This window comes from Cottoperca gobio, chromosome 4 (assembly GCF_900634415.1).
Source record: "Cottoperca gobio chromosome 4, fCotGob3.1, whole genome shotgun sequence".
Lineage (NCBI taxonomy): Eukaryota > Metazoa > Chordata > Actinopteri > Perciformes > Bovichtidae > Cottoperca > Cottoperca gobio.
This window is the reverse complement of record NC_041358.1, coordinates 16,745,521-16,769,912: the sequence shown is the minus strand read 5'-3', so window position 1 is coordinate 16,769,912 and position 24,392 is coordinate 16,745,521. Positions and strand designations below refer to the sequence as shown.

Sequence of the window (24,392 nt, the reverse complement as noted above, 5' to 3'; positions counted from 1 at the left end):
AACAACTGGCAGGCGCAAAGAAACCTTCCACTCTGCCACCAAGGTTAGGTGAATGACAACTCTGAGTTACTGAGACACAAGAGAAGGGAGCAGACAGCCATAGAGGGAATAATAACAGGAGAGGTAGACGACAGTCACGTCCAACTGTATATTCTTTTCGTCTTTTTATACTTCTATCTTTTTCTATAATTCCGAGCCGCCTCTTTTCCCTCCGCATTTCCCTCTTAGGTTTTCTTTTTCTTTGTCTGTTCATATTTTCTCATTATGATTCTCAAAACACTCACAACACAAAAACAATGCTCCTCTTCCCACTCACATTTTTTTGTCTGTCTCACTTTCTTCTCCCCATTTCTTTCTCACACTTTAGAAAAGAGGGGGAAGAGCTAATGCTGTCTCTGCATTATTAATCATCAGACAACAAGGAGCACCCGATGCTGCAGATAATCCAAACGAAGGTCAAAACAGGAGCCTTGGCCAGCCCAGAAACCCAACCCAGCTGCCCTCTATCTTTTCTTGAATTTGGAAGAGAGACGAAGAGGAAAGAGGATGGCAGGATGAAAAATATAAGCCCAATACTGGGCATTCCTGATGTAAAAGCCTCAAGAAGAATGTGCAAAAGTTCACATTTGCATCAAAAGCCAATCGCACGTGTGCAGTGCTGCATCTCCCAATAATGCTGCAGCAGTATTAAGGTAACCGCCGCCGATAAACAGCAAAAACAAAGATACATTTGATTGCCATAAGAATTTAGAGAAAGGTGTCTAATAATACAAAATTGATCGCCTAGCAGAGCATACAGTGTCAGAGGACATCAGCATCATGTCCTATAGATTATCTGTTTTGTCTTTGAGAGATAGAGACATTTGCATTCAAGACGACTAGCAGATGTGCTTTCTAGATTGATTTTTACAATGCCTGGAGGTGCCTGAAATTCCTACCAACACCTATTTCGAACAATATTAAGATGTCTAATGGTCAGAGACACAGTGGCACTATATGAATGATCATGTAATATATAAGGTCTACTTTGTGGGAAGGTAGAAAATATGTATCTGCTGATATGTGTAAGAGTTCATGTACTGTATGTATCTGTACAACAGAAGAATGTTCAACATGAAAAGAGGAGGAACAAGTAATCAAAGAGGGCATAACCTAGAAGGAGATGAAAGTGAAAGGAGTGAAGGACGAGGTATGTCTCTTGAAGAAACACATTTTCGAGGTTACTACAAAAGAAAAATTAAATGTCACATATCTGGGTTAGTTATTCAAGAGGGGATTGTGGGCAGACTGATTGCACTGCGGTACTTCTTGCTACACCACCTTTTCTGTAGTTCAAAAGTGTGGATGGTATTTGCACTGTAGCTTTTGATGACCTCTAAATGCAATAATAGTATGACTGCTGCAAAGTCTGTTTAAGCCATTAGCATGATTGCATAAACTACAAATTTTAAATAATAATCCTGTTAACATGACTAATGAAGCATCAGGGAATGTAACTTGTTTCCACAACCGCATTATCAAACTCCAAAAAATATTTTTCCAGACCGATGGAATTATGTTAACTGAAGGACCCTCATACATACATACATACGGGGGATGATGGCCTGGTGGTATGCCTTCCAAACAGAACACCGGAAGGCTGTAAGTTCAATACCAGGGCTGCCACCATTGTGCCCCTGAGCAATGTACTTAACCCCAAGTTGCTCCAGGGGGACTGTCCCTGTAGTTAGTTCACTGTAAGTTGTTCTGGATAAGAGTGTCTGCTAAATGACCTGTAATGTAATGTAATACAACCTAGGGACATAGGATCATCATAGGGCTTCAGCAGTATTCTGTAATTGTGAATGAATCAACAATTACAGATCCCTGTTACAGTATGCTGAACACTTCCAGCATACATTTAATTTGCACTTTCAGTCACAAGATCATCAATAGGTGACAATGCTTTCACTCAAACGGTTCATGTTGTGCTACTTCACTTGCATGCAACTCCAGTTTCCTTTTACTCCCACCCTTGCAAATTAAAGGGCAAAGTTCTAAAAGAATAGAAAATACCAAAATGTTGCAGTGAAAATTGATGAACTCTTATTTTGACATCTACATGGCTGTTGGACTTTTCTCTAAAAATCTTTATATCGTTAAATTATCCTACTCTGCGTTTTTACTCATTTGTAATAAGCAATGTGAGTGCAACCCCACATGAGGGATAGTAAAGAGGACACATAAAATATTATGTTAAAGCCAACAACTCTTTTTAATTATCCTGTTATTCAGATTGATATTATGTTTATTGCACATGACAGTAGAAAGTAGGAAGACGTACACCAGTCGTTAGTTACTGTGTTTCTGTGCTATACAGACACTGACCATTCCACCTATTACATGACAGAAGAATGTGTGGTATGGAGTCAGGTGGGTGGTCTAGTAGCGCATGCCAAATACACAAAAGCTAGCATAAACTATTACTTTTATCTTGCCCATCAACATAAACAGCACTGTGAATATTGGACCAAATGCAGCTCATCCAACAAATAGCAAAGGAAAGCTGTACTAGATAATTACTATGAACTCACCAATTGTGCTCACAGGAAATCCAGGTTTTTGGAATGGTGCAAAGCATTGCATGCATAATGGATACAAATCTATGAGCAATTTAGTCTCCTAAACAGCAGGGATCTCTGTCTAGAGAAATCTGGTCTCACCTCGCCTCAATATAATGTATTGCTTAACTTTAAATAATGGATTCACAGACTGGCACAGAGAAACCATGTGACTAAAGCGCTGCCCTTTTGGATTGTGAATACACAGTCTCCCACAGCAAGAAAGGGACAGTGCATCCACCATCTGTGGAATAAATACACGAGGAGCCACACTGAGTGTCCAGAGATGTCTGTGCTGTGGGGTAAAATAGGGATTCCCAAAGTGATCTCTGGCCTGGCGGAAGGCTACAGCCTTTCTGTTGGAATCCAGGCTGAGAGACGAGCCATCCATCAGGCCTCAACTTACACTACATGAGGCAGAGAGAGAAAGAAAAAAACCCAGGATGATTAATGTGCCTTCTGTGTGGTCAGTCTACTTCTCTAGCACACATATATCCAGTACATACACCCTACCAGAGGCTCAGATGTGTATACTCTCACACAAAAATGGACATTTACAAGTATACCCACCTATGCAGGTGTTTGCACATGAGCGGAAGCACGCTCACAGACACACACACACACATAACCAGAGGATAGTAGTGTCTGCGCTCAACCTCGGTGGTGAATGGAGGGCTATTGACAAGAGAGAGAGACGGCTATCTTTTATTAATAAAGGCTCCTGCTGAGCCAACAGAAAGCCTCACAGTACGATGAGCACAGACGGCCATCTGAAAACACTCAACTCACTATAACGTCCATCCCCATAGCTAACCATAACTCCTCAGCAGGTGTTGAGCTCATTTGATTGTCTCAGTGGCTGAGCTCACAGGAACATGAACATGAACATATGAAGGGTTTAATTGGGGGGACAAAAATGCATATTGGAACATAATTGCTCAAGTGAAATTCAAGAGTTAGTCTTTTAGAAATAGGATTTACTATTGAGAAGCTGCACCGTGAAAATTATGTTTTCCACTGACAAAAACACATATCCTAATTTATAAAAGGGACCACAAATATATTTAAAAAGAAATTAGAAAAATCCAATCCTGTTACATCATGACAAAAATGTTGTGATGCCGGATTTTGACTACTTTACACCACTTAGTTTTATGTTCAAACCTCTCCCACAATTCCTCGACTTAAATACTTCCATTTTACATTTGATGAGGGTCCAGGCGCCTGTAAAATGAAAGCTCCTGTGATTCTTCCCTAATGGTCCTTTTCCAAGCTTTCTATTCTGTACAACTGCATGAATACAATGGGGATCTGTTCCGTTGTGAAAGAACAGGGAAGTTTGGCCATTAAAAGCGCCACACTCAAGTGGATTCATTTTTGTCTGGCCACAAAGGATGCTGGCGAGCTCATAAGCCACACATTAATATGACCACAGATCAATGAGGCTGTGAGCAGTCTGAAGGTATTGTTGATGCATTGGCTCGATTCACAGAGCTGCAGAGATTTTAAATTGGTTCGGGTTGACTGGAAGAGCTCTAGTCCTTTGATAGTGCTAACTAGTACGCACAATTTATGGAAAACAGAAAGACATAATCTAGATTAACGGTTTTAATTTTAGAGATGTTAGAATTAATTGAGTGATCACAGAAGAGTTGACCGCTAAAATGTTATAGGACCTGTTTATGTCCAAATGTTTTAATCACTGAAATCCTCTATGTATGTGAACGGACAGAGGACAATATAAGAAACCTTTTGATAAGACATTTTAATGGCGTGTGGAGCAGATTCTTTATTCTTTTTGATTCATGCTCTAATGACGTTGCACATTGCATCATCTGTGCAACTAAATCTAAATGAAAAAAATAATTAAACCCATTATGTGTTCAGCAAATGATGTTTGTTTAATTGTGATGTAATTATTTTAATGCCACCTGGCTGCAAAAGGAATCTTCTTCGGTCGAGGAACTGAATGAAACTTCTGCATAGTCTAATGACTTGAAGACATTCTTGAGACTTTACAAGCTATAAAAGAACACAGTTCATCTATAACTGCTACATTACATATTTACTAAGAAACATTAGCTACAAAAGTGAATTGAACAACGTCTTAAGTAGTTCAATTACTTACATTGGTATGAAGAAAAATGTAATATTATATAATATTTTTATTTGGAATGACGTGACGATAAAACTATATTCACAATTAAATTAATCTATAAAATTATGAATAAAACAATGCATGCAATGTATATTTGGGAGATTTATACAGGAGAGTTACGCATGTGTGTGCTGTATTGACTTGAGTTGTACTACTCAAATATGGACAAATATTCCTCCATGGGTTGGCTCAGAAATATTGTTAAAACGACCTCAACTCAAACACAATCAATACAAATCAAAATAATGGCCTTCCAAGACTCTCCATATGATTAAAGAACCTGTTTAAACGTGATTTATTTGTGTGATTCATATAACAGAAATAAACAAATGATCACATTTACAAAAACCTATGCAACACAAATGTTCTCCTGCATATAGAAAATAAGAGTTTAAGACTAAATGCCACATTTAATGACTTCCTTTTTATTTCCATCCTTGGTACTAAGCACTCCTTATTCTTTTTATCTAAATCACTTTCCAGAGATCACCTGTCAATCAAACAATGCAAGGACTACTTTGACATCTTCTCCTCTTGATTTTCTCTTCTCTCCTTTGTTCAGTCATAGTGGATATTTATTTATAAGAAACTGTCGCAGATTGTTACTTCAAGCAAGCCGAAGGTGGGGGAGTGTTTTGAACTAGCATTGAGTTTGACATATCGGAACGGGTAATGGAAAAATATCCAGTGGTACCCGAGCTGGAGTGGTTTTTAGGAAACGTTCTGTCTGTTACTCTGTCGCAGTCTGGGCGGGGCTCCGCTGGCCCCGGGCCCCGGACTATCAGTCAGGCTGATGTATAGGTCCACAGGGTACAAATGAAACCTGTCACAACAAGGGTAATGATGTCAGAGTCACTATAGCTCACCGCTGGAAGAGCAGAGGAAGGGAGACGAGGTGATAGGAGGATGTGGGGTGGGGTAGAGAATAGGGTTGAGGAGAGAGAATGGAAAGAGGAGAGAATACAGAGAAGGAAGAATGAGACTGATTTTAGGAGTAAGGGAGGAAGCAGGACAGATTAGGAGGGGCAAAGTAGGGAAGGCAAGAGGGAGAGAGGAAAGTGAACAGAAAAGAGAGGGAAGGGGTTTACAGATGTTATGACAGGGACATCTAGAAAGAGGAGAAAGAAGGGTGAGGAAGAAGTAGGCAGGGACTAAAAGTCTGAGGAGAAGGAAGTGAACAAAGAGGGAATAAATAAAGAGAGAGAGAGAGAGAGAGAGAGAGAGAGAGAGAGAGAGAGAGAGAGAGAGAGAGAGAGAGGGGTGAGGGGGTAACAGAAAAGGCGTGCGGACAAAAGAAGGAGCAGAGGGAGATATGGATTGAGGAAAATGAGCTGTAGAAGAAGGACATGATCAGGGAGGGAGGTATGGGAAGGGTGAACAGACATATGAGAGACATTGGAGGACAGTGGAGATGGAGGAAAGAAAGGGAGAGTAGAGATGGAAGAGGAGTGGAAATAGGGGAGATTTTGGATTTGTAAAGATGGAATTGGAATAGAACGGAAGTGTTGAGTGCGTAAGTTTCTTCTTGACCTTGAGAACAAAAACATTATTTTCTTAACTCAAGGTCCATTGACTAGTTCTGTTTTGTCTGGATTTTTTTTTCTTCATAATTCAGTGTTTATCGTAGCATTCAACATAAAAAGGAAACACCCATATAAGACATAAAAGAGAAGGAAAATGTCTTGTTCGCATTTACGGGTCAAGAGAGTAACTTGGTCAATCGGCTCAAACCTCTCTCTCTCTCTCTCTCTCTCTCTCTCTCTCTCTCTCTCTCTCTTTCTCAATATCAATTCATCACTCTCTTTTGAATACCTCAGTGTTGCCTCAACCTTTCTCTCTCTCTCTCTTTCATTCTCTCTCTGTCCTCATCCTCCATTATCATTGACATCATCCTTTCTGTTGCTCTCCGCCGTCCCATCCCACCCGCAACACATACATACACATACACATACACGCAGAGGCTGCCTGCATCCTCCCTGCCTTCTCCTTTATGGCAATCTCCCTCCATCTCAAGATGTGGCCACTAATGGATTGAAAGTCTTGGGGAAGAGGCAACAGTCATTTAAAGATTAATGTCAGGCCTGGTATTCTGAAGGGCAGTAAGCTCAGCCTCTGTGTGTGTGTGCGTGCGTGCATGTGCGTGTGTGTGTGTGCCCAGTCGAGGACATGCACATGTCATCTCTGCAAAGATGCCCTCTTCATTATCAGCCATTAGGCACAGACTCAGAGAGTGAGGAAGCAAGAGAGGGTTAGCTGGCTGGCCCATACAAGCACATATCATACCTTGTCACTTTCTTCTCTATATCCGCTACTAGATAGCCATTAAAACCAAGGACTTTCATCAATTAACATGCGTCACTTGCTCATAAGTAGGAATATGTTCTGTACTGTATTTGAAATATGCCTCTATCTTGCAAAAATGTGAAACAGTGATTTAATCTACTATTGAGCCTTAAAGTTTCACTATATTTCATTCATCCAGCTTTATCTAGGGCTCTAATGGTTTGTGTATTCATGCCGAACCGTCACGGTGCAGGGGTCACGGTCCAATGCACGCAGCCGCACGCAGAACACAAGGAACGTAGATTGATGCACGTAATGCGGAACCAAAGATCACAAACGAGTTCCGCCTGGAAACCTTTAGCCATACGCCACCAACAACATTTAGCACAACAAGCTAATTGGTGTTCATGTCAATCACAGCTGGGAGCTGTAAGACACGCCTGTTGTTTGTGAACAATTCAGGTTCCCGGGTCAGCTACAACAGCAACGGAGAGAGAGAGAGAGAGAGAGAGAGAGAGAGAGAGAGAGAGAGAGAGAGAGAGAGAGAGAGAGAGAGAGAGAGAGAGAGAGAGAGAGAGAGAGAGAGAGAGAGTTGTCTATAAGAAGGACGGTGTCTGCGTTATTTCACCGTTGTAGGGTGTGTGAATGGAAATACATCGAACATGCTAACACACAGTCAAAGGAATCAGCCAGATGTGCAAAACAATCCTCCTCCTAATGCACAAGTATGAATTTCTCTTATTCAATTTATTTGTATTTTTAATTTTCAATATGGTAGCATAAAACATGCTTTCCACTGTTTTAATCTATTGTGACCTTGCACCCTGACTTCTGTACACTGTTACACCCCGAGCTTCAGTAGAATCTAAAGTATGTTATTGTTTTAAATGCTGTGGATTTGTACAAACTTGCTTCAAGTATTTTCTGCTAAGAAATATTTTCCATAGACCGGAAGTGTCACAAGCAATGAATGGGCACTCCAAACCTGAGGGAGGTAGACTAATCGGCCATCTGCCTCCACCACAACAACCACTAAGAGGGGGGGGGGGAAATTCACGTATTCTAAGTTCAGTTATTCTAGATCAGACACAAAATGTCTAAACAGCAAAGTCAACTAGTGAATTGAAAATTGGAAACATGGTGAGAACATTTCACTTGTTTCTAGTAAAACTTTGTTTCCATCCATCCGTTGTATAAACTGCTGTTGAGGTTCACAGGGTTGAAGCCTATTCCAGCACAAAAGGGGCCAGAGGCAGGGTACATCCTACACAGGTCACCAGTTTCACAGGGTTAACAAATTATAAGCCAGACAAAAGCAGTTCACAGTTTACAGTCCACCCTGCACTACCCTGCATGTCACATTTGTCACATTTCAAGTGGCAACGACCTCTAGAGGCCGTATTAATTTAAACGGATCCGTATCGGATAGAGCGAAGTCCGCGTAAGAGGTCATGGTGGATGCTTGGGTCAACAAAACATCTGACGTTAACACGGGAGACAGCTGTTTGTTTCCCGTTTCAAACCGACACGCAAGCATGACCACGACCGTCCCCTAAATTACACTAAGTGTATATTACTGTAACCATGACGGTGAAGATGAAAAAAAAACTACTTACACATGAGAGAACATACAAACCAATCCCTGTTGAATGAGTGTCCTATTTAAGTTTATTAAAAATATATTTTTATAAAGCACCATTAACCCGCAGAACCATATTTTATGGTGTAATATGACACAATTTCCGGCAGGGCTAAACATTTCTTGCATCTCTTACAGTCAACGTTAAGTAAGAGTATAAACTGGCAGGGTGGACTCGTGGTTGGAAGTCTCATAACTGGCACATCACATTTCATTATCAGAATAGCCAAAACATCCTTGAGCAAGACACTGGACCCCTGGCTGCTAACACTGTTCAAATCCTTCTGAATAATAACAGCTGAGACAACAAAGCTCTGCTGCGCCACAAGGACGGGATGAGATCTACAATAAATGTTACAGCTTTTCAACCTGTAGTCTTCTATTTCACAGGGTCCGTTGAGCAAAGAAACTTCAATGTAACACTTCGATGCTGAACATGCATTGGAAACTTGTATTAAAGTATTGAAATAATGATAATCAGAATCCATAATGCCTCACATCTGTGGTGTATAAATGCTTTTCTTTGCCTTAACTGTTTATATAAATACTAAACAGGAAGAGAAAGCATTGAGAAACAGCAACAACTGATTGTCAAAGAATAATAAAGTGATGCGTCAAATGCAAACTCTTAGTTTCCAACTTCATTCTTGAATGTAGCAGTGAAAGGAGAGATACTTTGTGAAGCTTTTGTCCCACAGTGTATATACATAAATCAATAGCAGAGGAGCATATTTATTGTTCTCCCAAGCAACGGATCATTCCTATTCTCCCTGGAAATGAAGGATGGACTTGTAAATTCATGTTCTAATATTGTACAGTAATCTGAGGGGCAGCCATTGAAGTATATACACACACACACACACACACACACACACACACACACACACACACACAGCAGAAATAATTATAGCCAGCAGACCACACATACACAAACATAAATATACCCTCCATGCACATGCACAAACACACAGAGATCTGTATGTTAGTATTCAAAGGACAAAGAAACACGCACGATCATTGCCCTTCAAAACACACATGCTGAGCCCAGTGTCAAATCGTGGCTTTTATGTAATTGAGCGACTGCCCCTCGAAATATCTGTGCACATTGCTGCTGCTGCTGCAGAGAAAGACACTTTGAACATCTGCGGTGTGTGTTCCTGTGAAGCCAGTGAAAGCAGCAGCTAAATATTTAATGGGCCTGTCTGATGGTCATAATTGCTTTTAAGAACAATAGATGAAAACATAGGGCGTCAGTGAAAAACTGCAACAGAGGTTAAAGCCATATCTCAGAGTGACGGAACATGCTGGTTAGAGGGAGGGAGGGGAGGGGAGCGATGGAGAAAAAAAAAAAAAAAAAAAAAGGAGAGGCACTCAAAAAATACACGACGAGTGACTATCAATGTTAAGTGGGACTGGCTTTTGTATGTAGGTCCCATGATGACAGGCTGTGCACTTAAAGCTGCCTTCACATGATAGGAAATGTTCTCTGCGCGCACCGCGAGGTAGAGCGTAGAGCCTCGCGCTGAACTCAGCTAGTGTCTCATTGGTTGCGCTTTGAAAGGTTGGCGGCAACCAAGGTCAAAGTTGAAATCATTTGAATTTGTAGAGCTCTGTGGCAATTTCGAACGGTGCGCCACGACAAGGGTAGCGCTTCCCTAGTCGGGCGGCACCACTCTCTCCATAGGAAAACAACGGCACAGCCAGCGCAGAGCGGTTCATGATCATGTGAAAGTAGCTATTTTTGGAAGGTGACACACAGAAATATACCTATATTTTTATTTTAGGCGGTGCAATGTGATGTATTGGAAATCTTTTGACGTTTGCATTGACAAGAATTTGATATACAGTAGATTGTTGGCCAATACATATATACTGATCTTGTTTTTGTATTAACACCACCAGCGGAAGATAATATGTACTAATAAAAAGTGTCACTTCTATTACCGAAAACCATATATTGCTCTTAACCACAGTGGTATCGTTCTATCACGTTAGGGTGTAATTTGCCGAAGGTTAAAGACATAAATATGTCTGATATCCCTTGAGCACAAATTAAACTAAATGACTTTTGGTTTGTGGCACACATAAAAAGAAAAAAAAAGTATGTTTGCCATCTATCTGTCTCCTGTCAGTCCTGCCTCCTATCTCAGGGGGAAGTGTGCCTGCAGTCATAGATGAGATTCACCAGCTCATCACCACACTGAAAAAGATGAAAACCCCACAGTATGGAGGTAGGGAGGTATGTTTCAAGTAGCTGTCCTAACAGATCTATATGTGAACATGTATTGCTTTCATTTTCAGGGCTGAAGGGCCTGGACATAGGAAGCACATACAGAAGTGTCTGCCAAACAAAACTGAGAAGTACAGAGGATGAGAGGAGAGAGCTTTCCAGAGCCAAGTTTACCTCTGCCATGTCAGATGGATGTTAGTAAAGCTCAGTGAGGGAGGAAGAGTTGGTCAAACTGAGGCAGCCATCTAGTTATCTATTAAACATTATGTCATTAATTATTGAAAAAATGATGTATATAGACTTGTGCATAATTTAAAATATTTTGTTGAGCCTTCATTAATGCCGTTATAAGACATTTCTAAACCATTACAAGTCCTTTGCAAGTGATTATTATCAGTTATGTAAAATGCAATGTGCACATTATTTAAAGATGTCAGGCTTGCTACAGACACAGACAATATCAATAGGCTATAAGATGCATCTGGAATCATTGAATGCATTTTTGCATTTTCAAAATGAGTAAATTCTACAAATTATGCATTAAACACATTATCATCATTATACGTACCTGATTTTATTAGTAGTAAATAATACGTCATGCTTTTATAAATGTACAACTCATTTGATTACGATAATCATGTTTTTTTAATTTTCAACTAATGATGAACAGTTATTGTACAAAATGTAAATAATTCAACATGTACAATTATCTTCTTCTTTTTTGTGGAGAAATGTGCCAGTCTTTTGATAAACCTTCAGTGTTTTGTTTTCCCAACTGTTCAGTTCAGATCTTCATTTCATAATTTACGAAGCAAACTTATAAAACTTTTGAAGTCAGAGCTGAGGAGAGAGCAGGGCAGGGACAAGAGGGAGATGTAAATAACTAGACATGGAGGGAAGAAGAAGGGAGAAACAACACAAGCAATCAGTGGGGAATGGGATAGTTTGAGCTGAAGTAGATGCAGAGAGAGAGAGAGAGAGAGAGCTACAGGAAACAGAAAGGAAGAGGCAGAGAGAAACAGAAGCCTTGAGAAAAGAAGGGAGAGATCACAGAGAGAAGAGGGATGACGGACAAGGAACAGGATGGAAAAAAATGAACTGAATTGACATGAAACAAGAGAAGGCAGCCAGATTACTAGAAAGCTTTTTTTATTTTTATCTTTGTGTCAATTAAAACAGCACTTTACAAAAGGTATATAGGAGGAGGAGGAGTAGGCAGAGGATGGAGTTGAGCTGAGGTGGCGGAGAGTTCGACATTCCAGCTCACCCTGTCCTCCTGCTGTCCATCTTTCTGAGTGTTTTAAGAGCTCACAGATGAGCCGCTGGTACTGCACTGAACCGCTTTCCTTTTCAAACACTGATGACTGAATGCAGTGACCTAGCCTCTCCCGGTAACTCACTGACCGTAAATGAAGGAGGGGGGCGGAGATGACATGGAAAGAAAACATGCCTTCCGTCACTGGGAAGATGAATCAAACTGATGAACGGGACAAATTTGAAAAATCGGCAGTCCTATTTGGGGTTTGTCAACGGTCTGACTGATTTACTTGGCGTAAAGTGATGGAAGGATTAGGGTTCTCTATTTCCATGTTTCCATTCCAGACAAGCAGGGCAAGCTAGGAGCGATTGGAAGGAGATTCTGTGTGCATTTCTTGCTTTTCTGACTCCAGGACTGTTGTTTAAAAAGAAAAAGAAAAAGAAAAGGGCTGGATGGGGAAAGAAAGGACAGAGTGGGAGGTAAAAGAGGTCAGAAGAGAGATGGAGGAAAGGAAAGTGAGAGGGACAGGGGCAAAAAGTGGGAGAAAGCAGGGAGCAGATGGAGAATAAGAAGCAGATAGGTTCACCTCTCATTAGCTCGCCTGCCACACACTATGCCACAAAGCAATGCACCTCCCAAGGACATGAATTAAACAGAGAGCCAACTCCCTCAGAGGAAAGCAGCCCTGCCAGCACTTAGCCAGGCCTCATAAACAACCAGCTCGCGTTTGTCACTTCCTCTTCACCCAACAAAGCGACAGCAGAAATAAATTACCTTTAAGTAGACCTCACTCCTCCTCTCCCTCAGCATCCTGTAGCTAGCAGCGCAAACTGATGGACAGCGAAAAAGGTAAAAGTCAGGTAGCAGACTGCGGCCTTAAGTTAGTTGTCACAATGGCAGCCAACATAAAAGTCCTCCACCCTGTATTTATCCTGCGTCACTGCTTCCTTTAAAAAAAAGGTATTTAGGCATTCAGTCCTTATTGGAAGACTTTCAAAGAGCACAACAGGGGATTAGCTTGATTTCTTACACCAACAAACACGCAAGCAGTGCTCTGACAAAAAGAATCTGTGACCATAAAATGATCAAGACATCTAAGAGCAAAGAAGAAAGCTACAAGGGGAAACAAATGGAGCGAGGCATATAAAAGACTACTTTGGCAAGGTGTTGTACTTCTTGGCAAGATGTTTTCAAGCTGCAACCAAAATCAGAAATGAATTACGAGTAAGGAGAGAAGTCAGCTGGAAGGAAGCAACATCCTCCCGAGAGCCTGGCACAATGAAAATGGCCTTGTGTTAAAAAAAAAAAAAAACCTTCATGCAGGATCTTTCTGGGTGTTAAATAGAACAAGTATTTTGTAGCAACAACATGTTCTCCCCTTGTATTGACAGCTGAAGAGAACATTTTTGAATTTTCCAAACACTTTCTCTTGAGATAAGAGTCAGAGTTCAGACTGGGTGTCGTGGGAGAGATGAGGGATCTATGTTCTTAGCTCTACAGCTGTGAAAAGCACCTAATGAAAGGAAAGGTTCTGCCTTGAGTCAGAGCTTATGAAAGGAGATATATCTGAATAATACACAAGTATGCTTACATTCCACTCTCTATCCTCCAAACCCCTGAGCTCCAAAGCACGACCTGAAGTTGCTCCAAAAGCTCTCCATCACCCCTTCTACCGCCCCTCCTCATCTTCATTATGTTTCCACTCCTCCACAGCTGTGATACACTCTACTTTACGGCCCATATCCTTGGAAATGGGAGAATAAAGAACAAGAAAAGAGGCACGCTACTGAAATTCCTAACATGCCAGTAATGCCACACATCTCTCATCAATCATCCTGCACACTGCTGGACGGGAATCACAAAGCACAGTGCACCTGGATGCATCAGCCAGAGGGGCCACCCATACACTGATCTGTGGAACCATTCACTAAGCACCGGCACCTTTAGCTAATGAACTGTCTCAGTGCTGTGATACAAGATTCCCCCTCAACAGAAAAATGAGAAATGATCGAAGGTTTTCTTTCACCTCTTCCAGCCCGTCTGGGATTCTTCATCACAAATCGTAGTATGCAGCCCGTTAGCGTTAGGAGTTTGGCTGGGGTCCTGCCATTAAAGGCTGCTATTGAGCTATCCTCTTGTGAAAACACAGGTTTGTTAATCAAGCGAAGACAAAACAATTACTAGAATCCGATAATCAATGTCTGTGGACAAACAATAAATCCTTGGTGGCTGCCTCAGACAACGACAAGTGGTGGGAAATGGGCTCCCACTAATTAAACAGAGACCTGCTGGTATGCTATCGTTAGCTATTAGCAATGCCGCTACACCGTTTAGCCCATCTGATTAGGATGTTTGACACAGCCAATGTAATAGCTTTTGCAAAGTACTTTTTTTCCTTCTTTTTTTTTGTTTGACTGCATGCTTGCTGAACCACTGCTCGGCTTTCAGCTCCATTCCTTTGACGTCACTCTCCTGTTGTTTAACTGTGAGAAATCAATGTGGGTGTCGAACTGCTGTTGTAATATATGATTATGAATCCAAACAGTATTCAAAATGAAACGTCTGCGGTGTTATCGTAAGCTAGGTAAAAGATGAATGCAGAGAGACTTCTAAAATAATTACCACCGGATACGCTATGCACTAAATAAATTAAAGACGTACTTGTACAATGGCTATTACTGCATGATATAAAAATCTTCCTGTTGTTCCAGCAAACGCTTTAGAGAGGTCACAAGGGTTAGAGCCCTTGTGAAATAAGAGTATACCCTCTCAAAATGTGCCATACGTAATCACTCGACAGTACAGATGGAAATTTCTTACGCTGGATCAGAATCAGATTCTGAGACGATGGGTGGAAAGCCTAATAGAGGGAGAAGAGCTTGATGGAGAATGCCGGGGGAATCAGGTAAGACAAATCTGCCTGGATTTATGAGCGCAGAGCGTGAGCTGCAAATAGCAGACTATACACCAGGCAAACAGAAGGGAGTGTATGATGTGTATCTCTGAGCGTACAGTTTCTTCGGCCAAGAAAAACATTAAGTCCTCAAACTATAAAAAGAAAATCTGCCAAGGGGAAGAAATCATCTTGTCCAAATCATCTTGTTTCTTGTGACATCTTGAAACAGGTGGATTGATTTGCTTTGTAGCCGTTGTTTATAAACTCCACGGAAAAGAAAACTATCTGACCCTCCTGGAAGACATTCTTTGAATGTGTCCAACAAAACATAACTGTAATATTTTTTTTGCATAGCATTAAAAGTGAGTTTAGCAGGGGAAAAAAACATCTTCTACACAGGCAGTCAAGCTGACATGTCTCAGTCTCCACTTAGTACAACACAGTAGCAACAATAACTCTGCCATGATCAATAGTCCAAAGGTCCCATTCTCCACCCTCTTCCTCTATTCCTGCCTCATTTCCGGTCATCTCTTCCTCTCATCTATAATCATACCTTGTTTCCTCCCATGCTTCCTGACCTCGTCTAGCTAATCTCTCCTTCCCTAGCTCACCTACTTTTCTTAAGATCTCTTATAGTATCGTACTCTTCTTTCGTCCATTTCCTCTAACTTTCCTTCTGAATTTCTCTCTCATCTATTAATTTCTTTCCTTTTCTCCCATCCCACATCCCTCTCTTATCCATATTTTCTTCATTCTTCTATTCATCCCTGACCCTACTTGTTTCACCTTGCCACATGTCCTTCCTCTCCCTCACCTTCTTTTCAGTATTTGCATTATTTTATATATACCTTCCTCTGATCTGCTCTCTTCCTAAACTTGTTTGTCATCCCTCCTTACAACAACTTTCTATTCACATTTCATGCATCTTTACAGTGTGTGCATCCCATATTTCTCATCACCTTCCTGTCTCCCTCTCTGATCCTTCTTTCCTGTCAACTCCCCAACTCTCTCCTCAACTTTCCATGCATTCCTCAGTGCAATTAAACTGCCCCCCATTCCCTCCTTCCTCCACCTCACCTCCCCTCCCCTCCCTCTGTCCCTCCTCACATCTCTGTCCAACCAGTCCTCGACTTCCATCTAACATTTCTCCTTTTCCACCTTCTGTGTCTCCTTTGCTCTCTTGCAGTTCACAGGTTTCCCAGGGCACATTGTTGCATCCCAACGGAAGCTTGCACAGCATTCTGCCATAAATAATTGAAGAGGCCCCACATGGCCAGGCACGCTCAGTCTAAATGGATTATTCTGGGAGAGATCAATGCCAGCCTGTGAGGGTTTTATTAAGGCCTACAGATGAAACGAACAAGGCCACCGTCAATGCTCTCCTCTCTCTGTCTTAATTCTACTCTGCTCTAGCGTGACATTCTACACACCTCCTCCTTCGCTTCGCCTGCAGTATCCACCCACTCCTTGTGACGACCCCGTCACGCCACAAGAAGACCATGGATGACCCCTTACAGTACAGTTCTGAATTAAACATAAATGTCTATCCAAGACTGTCTATAAATCATTCATTCTTTATGATGCCTTGGACTAGGATGCAGGCCAGTAGTAAACGGGCGAGACAGTGTTTTGTTATTCCTGCCATTGTTGAGAGGCATCATCCTCATAGACCCCCACCACGACCAGCACCTGCTCACCAACATGGCGGGAAACATCCGCCGACACCCACTGGAGTTGGACAAGAAAAGGGGGGAGGTGAAATGCTACCGTGACCTTCAGAGTTATGACCCTCGGGGGCGAGTGGTGGTTGCGGGGGTGAATGACCCTCTGTAAACCACTCTCCTCGAGGAGATTTACATCTGCCTCATCCAGCGAGGTTTCCTAATTGACTGCTTTCCAGAAAACATTTAGCCACGGCCAGCTTGTTAGTTATTCAGATCTACTGGGTCCTCGTGATTAATAAAGAGAAGGATATAGTACTATTCCCAAACTACGGGCACTTCTACTAAAATTCTACTTCATTCATAACTTCTATCCCCATAATTTGCAATGCCACAGCAAACACAAATCATTAATGTTAGCTTCAAAGCATGCCGTAACGCACACAGTTACAGAATGACAAGAACACCTAGTTATCAAACCATTCAGTGTAGTAGCAGGACATGGGACTTTTCTGGAATATTTCTTTTTGGCATCAAAGTGCAGCAGCAATATGTACAGCTGAAGTACAGATCAAAGCCACCATTTATTCACACATCCTTGGCTTGCTGCAATCTTTGAATGCACAATAAGAGCTTAAGGCCAATAAAGTTATACACTGACAAATATCTTCAGTCACTTAACCTTTGTACCTTTAGTGATCAGAGGTTTTCAAACTGTGAAGCAAGGGGGTTGGGGGAGTCATATAAGGTAAAAGATACAAGTGTGGATAAAATTGTCACGATTTGTTGCTGATCATATCTACCCTCACTTTGCACTTTGGAAAATATTGTTTGGATATACTGAATAAGACAAGAATATCTGTTCTATTTGATTAATCTGCTTATTATCTAGATACAATATTCATAAATCTAAATTCTTACGCAAAAAAACAAAACTTTATAGAGCTGACTGTACAATACATTTCCTTCATATCTGAATGTACAAACACAAAAGCTAATACAACATGTACCATCTGTAAGCTTAATTTTACAAGATATTTACGTAACGTTTTATTTTTATACTTTTGTTGTGAACTGCTTGTTGTCTCAATAAAGTTTTGAAAGGCAATTAAGGTAACGTTAGCTAAAGTAACCCTTAACGGCCGAATGCTGCAAATTGCGTCAAAATGTATAACGTTACTCCTTGTCATAGTCATACCACGGTCAAACCTAGGCACGAATACATGATACACATATTTTTTAGAGAAAGTGTGACTTACATTTTACGAGGATATCATTATCTCTGATGAGCATTGTGAATAAACGTCCATAAATCCACTTAGAAATCCTGGAAAAAAAGACGCTCCTTATAACTCCTTATAACTTATAGCTTACCTGGGAATCATCGTTTTTAAGTTTTATTCAGTATCAAATTAGTCTAGTGATAATTGATGGACCATCCATATGTATACTGCAAACAAGAACAGCATGTACGTAATTTGGCATACTTTGATGGTCTCAGTTTGCCAAAATGTCAACAAATATAGCTTTTTTAAGGCTCAAGTTGCTGCCTACAACTGATCTCCCTGACTCCATACTTCCTGTGTACATCTCCCAAGGCATTATGGGTAGTTTGAAAACTTCTGAATATTCTTCAAATTGAAAAAAATAAACAAATTCAAGAAAATTAGAGTGACAAAGTCCATTAATATTACCTTTATATCAACTCATGTTGTACTATCAAACTTCGAAACCCAAACATTAAAAAAGTGACACATATTTCAAGAAATAAATATTTCAGTTTATAGATTCCATTCAGCATTAGTATCAAGTGACATTATATTTTTCCATTGACAAATTATTGCTTTGATATTGTTGTTAAGATTGTATATAAATACAGTTTTAATAGATGTGACATAATGTGGTTTTCCCCATAGTTGACTCCTTCACTGATATGTCCCCTGCTTGCGTATTTTAGACTACATCTGGACACAATATTTGTTAAGTGTCTGTTATATATTTTCAGGTTGTTTAAACACGGCTGCAATTATCCCTGAGTAAAGAGCTTTTGAACGCTCAACATGTTGCTTTAACCTGAACTAAGACTCCCTCAGTGATTATGATGTGTTCCTTTCACCAATGAAATTGAACCCTAATAATGTTACATCTTTCCCTCAACAAGCACAATTGTGTGATTACTGTGAAAATAATATAATGAAAACCTTCCACACAGGCTGTACCACCTCCCGTCATTTCAACCCTTTCACATTGTTTTGATTGGGATTGTGGCTGGCAAACATGAATACACATTGCTTTATGGAATGATGTTTTCAATGAAGCTTAACATATTTGACAGGGAGAGAGAGGCCCTGAGGCTTTTACCCCCATCCCTCACATGTGAGTGGTCTTCCTCTCCTTCCTTGGAATAGAGGAAAAATCTTGCATCACTCCAGGATCGCCCATCTTCTCTCTTCCTGACATCTTGGCGTGTACCAGGAAAATGTGTACATATCAAAGCCATTAAAGTGTCAATCTCCACAGTGGGCTTGAACCAGGTCAGAATGTTCATGGAAAACTTGAGAATAGTGCATTTTTTGCCCTCATTCTGGCAGTCAAGACTTTCTCTAAAGAGCTTATATCTTAGCCATTTGAAATGACAAGCCAGTGTTAAAAAGGACAATTTCTTTCTCTGCTGTTTGAATATTCCAGCAGGCATTTGCATATGGATTTGAGGACCATATGCTTCCTGACAAGATTTACTGTACAATATGGCACTGTTGGACAGGAGGCTGAGTACAAAACATCCTCTGTCACATTATACAACCTCTCCTTTGCTTTTATTTAATGATTTACTTAATCTAAATTACCTCTTCCCACCATTGCGGTTTTGGTTATAGATGTAAATATGTTTGCTAGTTTTATTTATCCTGACTTGTATGAAAGAAAATTACATTGGTGTGTTTGCATTTGGCTCAAGGAGTGGAGGTGAAGATGGGATGAGATGGGATACTCTGAAATTGACATTGTGCTACTTAGAATTTCAAATTCTGCCACAGGCGGGGGGGAAAACATGAGAAAAAAAATAGACTGCTGTTTATCTGGAGGTGACAAGTAACAAGCACTATACTGGCAATTAGACTGCCGCAGTGCACATGGGCGAAGCTCTCCATAAAGTGTGCTTATGATTAAATATTTTCTTCTCTCTCTCTCTCTCTCTCTCTCTCTCTCTCTCTCTCTCGCTCTCTTTCTCCTTCCTGTCTCCTCTCGCTTTTCATGTTTAGGTCCCCTTAAACAGCTCTGCCAGCCTTCCGCATCTGTTTTCATTTTCACTGCATGAATGACATGGCCCCACGCGTAGGCTTGGTGTCTTGTAATGAGACTGCGGATTGTGACTTAAAGCTCATTTTGAAAATATAATAAAAGTGTGTGTGTGTGTGTATGTGTGTGTGTGTGTGTGTGTGTGTGAGCAGGTTCAAGTCTGTCACTATGTGCATTTGCAATGTGTGTCTCACATGCCTGAATCTTTGCTGCCCAGCTGGTGACAGGTGAGCATGATTGAAGTGCATTTCTGCAGGAGAAAACAAGCGATGCATGGGCATGCCATCCAATAACCCATCTCATACATACAAAGAGACTGGTTGATTGATGTCAAGTTAAGAAGTGTACACAGTGAAAAGGTAACCTGCCTCACCTCCATTATCAATAGCATCGTCACTAAAAGGTGACCTATGATGAGATTTATTTTTATTATATTTAAATATTGTGTTATTTCTCTGAGACCTGGTGATAGTGCAGTGTGATATGAAAGGTAAGGAACGGAAGAAAAGAGCTCACATCCCATTTGAGTGGACCCAAACCTAGGATTTTACATTGTCAGCTATCGCGAGCTATTAAGCTTCACAACGGGGTACCTTCAAGGTATGAGTACCACAGAGGGTTTCTTTGATGAGCCCTTTCATCACAGTGTAACTTGTAGTTCATAAAATTCTATTCCATGGTTGTTCTTCAAGAACTGCTTTATTTTTAAGCATCTTAAAGTCCTCACTGGTTCCATTATGATTTTTAGATGAACCATCACTTTTTAGAGTCTGTGGCCTGGATATTCAACATGGGTGTTTGATTGCTCCATGAGCAAACACTGGGTGCTCTATGATGCTTCAGAAAATGTGTCCAGCCCATTAAGTTTGAAGGAAGGACTACAGTAATAGCTGTCCTTCCACAGGCCTGTCTTTTAAGACAGCAGGGAGTGAGTGACTCCCTCCTGTCATAGTGATCATTGGGTGGCACCGCATCTTACTATCAAGAGGACCGGAGCATACAGACACATCTGTGCTGAAGTGTGGATAAGAATGATAATTAACTAAAATATTAACATCTTACAAAAAATATGCAAAAATCCCACCGATGCTGTCGTGCATGAAAATATGTGACATCATAAAGACAAGCAGAGAGTAAATGCAAATCTGTGTGTGTGTGTGTGTGTTGTGTGTGTGTGTGTGTGTGTGTGTGTGTGTGTGTGTGTGTGTGCGTCTTTGTGTGTTAAGCTATACACCAACTCATGCATTACATCATTTGTTTCATCACTTTGGTTCAGCTCCACATATTGTAATGTCTTCCTTGCATGAGGCCAAACTTTCTATTGGTATTTTCTTTTTTTTAAAAGCATGGAATATGGAATAGGCAAAACTCAGGAGGCATATGATTGGTTGCCAGAATAAATTTGTGGTAGCATAAATCTGAATATAATTTAGAAAGGACTGTGGACTATTTCCGGAGAGGTTGTGTGCAAGCGAGGGGTGTGTGCTCCCTCATATACAAATACATTGGTGGATTGTACCTGCCTTGCTCTGGTGCTCCTGGGCATTCTGCTCTGTGTGTGTATGTGTGTGTGTGTGTGTGTTGAGGAGGCGGAGCGAGGGGGGTCACTCCAAATTTCTTACGTGACGGAACATAACAGGGAATTGTAATACACAGCAACATCATAAATTTGATTACATTACATTGTACTGCAAGCCCGTAAGCCATTTCAAGGCACCATAAAAAAGCTATAACTAAGTTATCACTGGTACAAAGAAAAATGAATAAAGCCATTTTCTTTTAACAGCCTGAGCGCTGGCGAGATATTGTTCTCTCCTCTGGCTTTTAAGAGCTTAGTAGATGCGCGATGCGCTCGTTGCGATCGAAACAGGAGACAGAACAAGATGGAAAATGCACAACTTCAGGGGAAGAAAATAGATTCGATTGTTCTGTGGCAAACGTTTCAACGCGTACCTCCAAATAAAATTTGCTCATCGGATATCAGAAATCTTTTGAATGATTGAATGAGGTAGAATGCAAAACAAGAAATAATGGGAACACATAAGGCTCTTCCACAGCTTTGAAATCTTTATCATCATGTTCTATCTTTCTTAGTCCAATGCAACCTTATTATGTGCCAGCAGATCAGTGTGTCATTTCGAAGAACCATCATAAAACGAGTAAACGAAAAATAAAGACCGATTTGAAAGTTTGAAACTGAGATTTTCTTGATCTAATTGTGACATTCCTCATAGGACATAAAACAAGATAACAATATTTAACAAATACACACGCAGACAACGGAGTGTTCACCATTCAACAAGGGCATCACCGGCACTTAGAAAAAGTCAGTGTCATTGCTCTGCTGACTTCACCTCAGTGGGGCTGTGGAAAGCTCGAGTTGCGCACATCGAAATAAGCCCAACTCATTTACACGCCAGTGAATCAACGTGGTGCGCAAAAGCAAATCCTGTCCAGGGGTGCAGATCAACATTACAGTACTCTCAAAAGTCCAACATGTGTACTTTAAGCTTTGACATCACATCAAACAACCGGTCCAAACACACGCAAGCAGATGGAGAGAGAGAGGGAGAGAGAGAGAGAGAGAGAGAGAGAGAGAGAGAGAGAGAGAGAGAGAGAGAGAGAGGAGAGAGAGAGAGAGAGAGAGAGAGAGGGAGGGAGGGAGAGAGAGAGAGAGAGAGAGAGAGAGAGAGAGAGGAGTAGGCTATCAAAAATTGCGTTTCCGATTTGTGCCCGCAAGAACGGAATGTCTCATGATCTACTGGCATGTTCGTTTCATAGGATTCTATAATGCAAAGCGTCTCACGGTTGACTTGGCTAATGAAGCACCCCCCGTGGAGATGCACTTGTTAGATGGAGCACCCCCCTCTTCCTCCAACACCCCCCCCCCCTGCACACACTCTCTTTCACACACACACCTCCGCCCGAAAAAAAAAAGATGATTCAGAAATATGCGTTATGCTTCAGAGCTATACATGGCATACAAAGTGTAAGATAAATCATTCAGCATCTTCCTTCATCTCTCTGCTATAGAACAGCCAGGTTTCTTTTATTTGGGAGATTACAATTGTAATTAACTCTCAGTGGGGGAATGAAAGGGAAGTCGTGCCTGTTACGACCGTCGTTCAAAGTGATGGATATCCTTCGTACTCAAGCAGCAGATATGCTCTGCTCACCAGCAGCAGCTTTGCGGTGGCAGAGTCGGGACTCCCGCTGAGTCCGGGACTATATCGAGCATCTCTCTCCTTCGCAAAGCTCCGTTGCAGCTTAAACAAGCCGCTTTGCAGTATTCTGAAATGATGCTCCTCTTTGGACACTTGCCTCCTTCTCTGTGCGGGTGTTAAGACGGCAGAATAACGCACAGCTCGCGCGCTCCAACACCACATGCCCACATGACTATTTTGTTTAAGCGTTTAGAAAATGAAAAAGCCGTGATTCAAATTTCTGATCTTGTATTAAAAATACCTGGCAGACAAAAGTAGCTGGACAGAGTGAGGAGAAAAACAGACATGGAAGTGTGCCTACCTTTTTGTCAGCCTCGGAGTTCCTCTTTCTTTCTTCTCAGCTTGTAAACCCTCACATCTTCATGATTAAAACAAGCAATAATCCCTGGGTTTGTGTTAAATGTTTGCGTTCCTGCGGCAGGTCCAGTGAGGAGCGGTTCACGGGTTCCTCTGTCGGGTTAAATTATGTTTTTAATATCCACCCCAAGAGCGCAGGTTGCTCAGGACGCGTCTGTGTACGGCAGGAGGAGTCGCTCCCTCAGCAGCAGCCGCCGTGCGCATTTGGAGAAACCAGAGCTCTGTCCGCGCAGGGAAGCTGAGGGAATGATGTCATGCGTCCGGCCCTCCCTTTCCAGCTACCCCTCAACTCACGGCTCTCTCCATCTTCTCTCCACCCTCATGTGATCGTCCCCCTCTTTATTTGACAAATAAAAGACACAAAAATAAAATGTACATTTAGTCCAGCACTGAATCTTGTTTTGAGGAGATATTATGTAAACTCAATGTGATGCAAACATCTTATTGAATGTTTCCAGAATTAAAATTAACATGTATTACATTGTCATAAAACAAATCTGCGATTTGTTTGTTGAGCAGTGGAAACACTTTCCCCACACGTTTATATTATGTTTGAAGCTGGAACACAAGGCTGTATATTTTGCTTTTGAGGATATGTTTTTGCAGTGCTCCACTTGACGTGATGAAGTCATGCCGTCCCCCCACGCCTCACTGAAGGTATCGTCCAGTAGCATCGTCAGCCTGCCTTTACCCGGGATAAGAGTGGGGGTAAGGTAACATGAAACAGACCAATGCACGCTGCGCACAGTCAAGGCAGCCTCCCCCTCCCCGGTACAGCCGGCGAATCTT

At 41.3% G+C, this 24,392-nt stretch overlaps 1 protein-coding gene across 1 annotated transcript in view; it reads right to left on the bottom strand.

Annotated features, from left to right (window-relative positions):
• Positions 1-23,934, bottom strand: part of ptprsa (protein tyrosine phosphatase receptor type Sa) — a 239,000-nt gene extending 215,066 nt beyond the window's left edge. The window contains 1 exon segment of the mRNA XM_029429714.1: positions 23,548-23,934. The gene's annotated coding sequence lies outside the window, so the exon portion shown is untranslated.
• Positions 23,935-24,392: the final 458 nt, after the last annotated feature.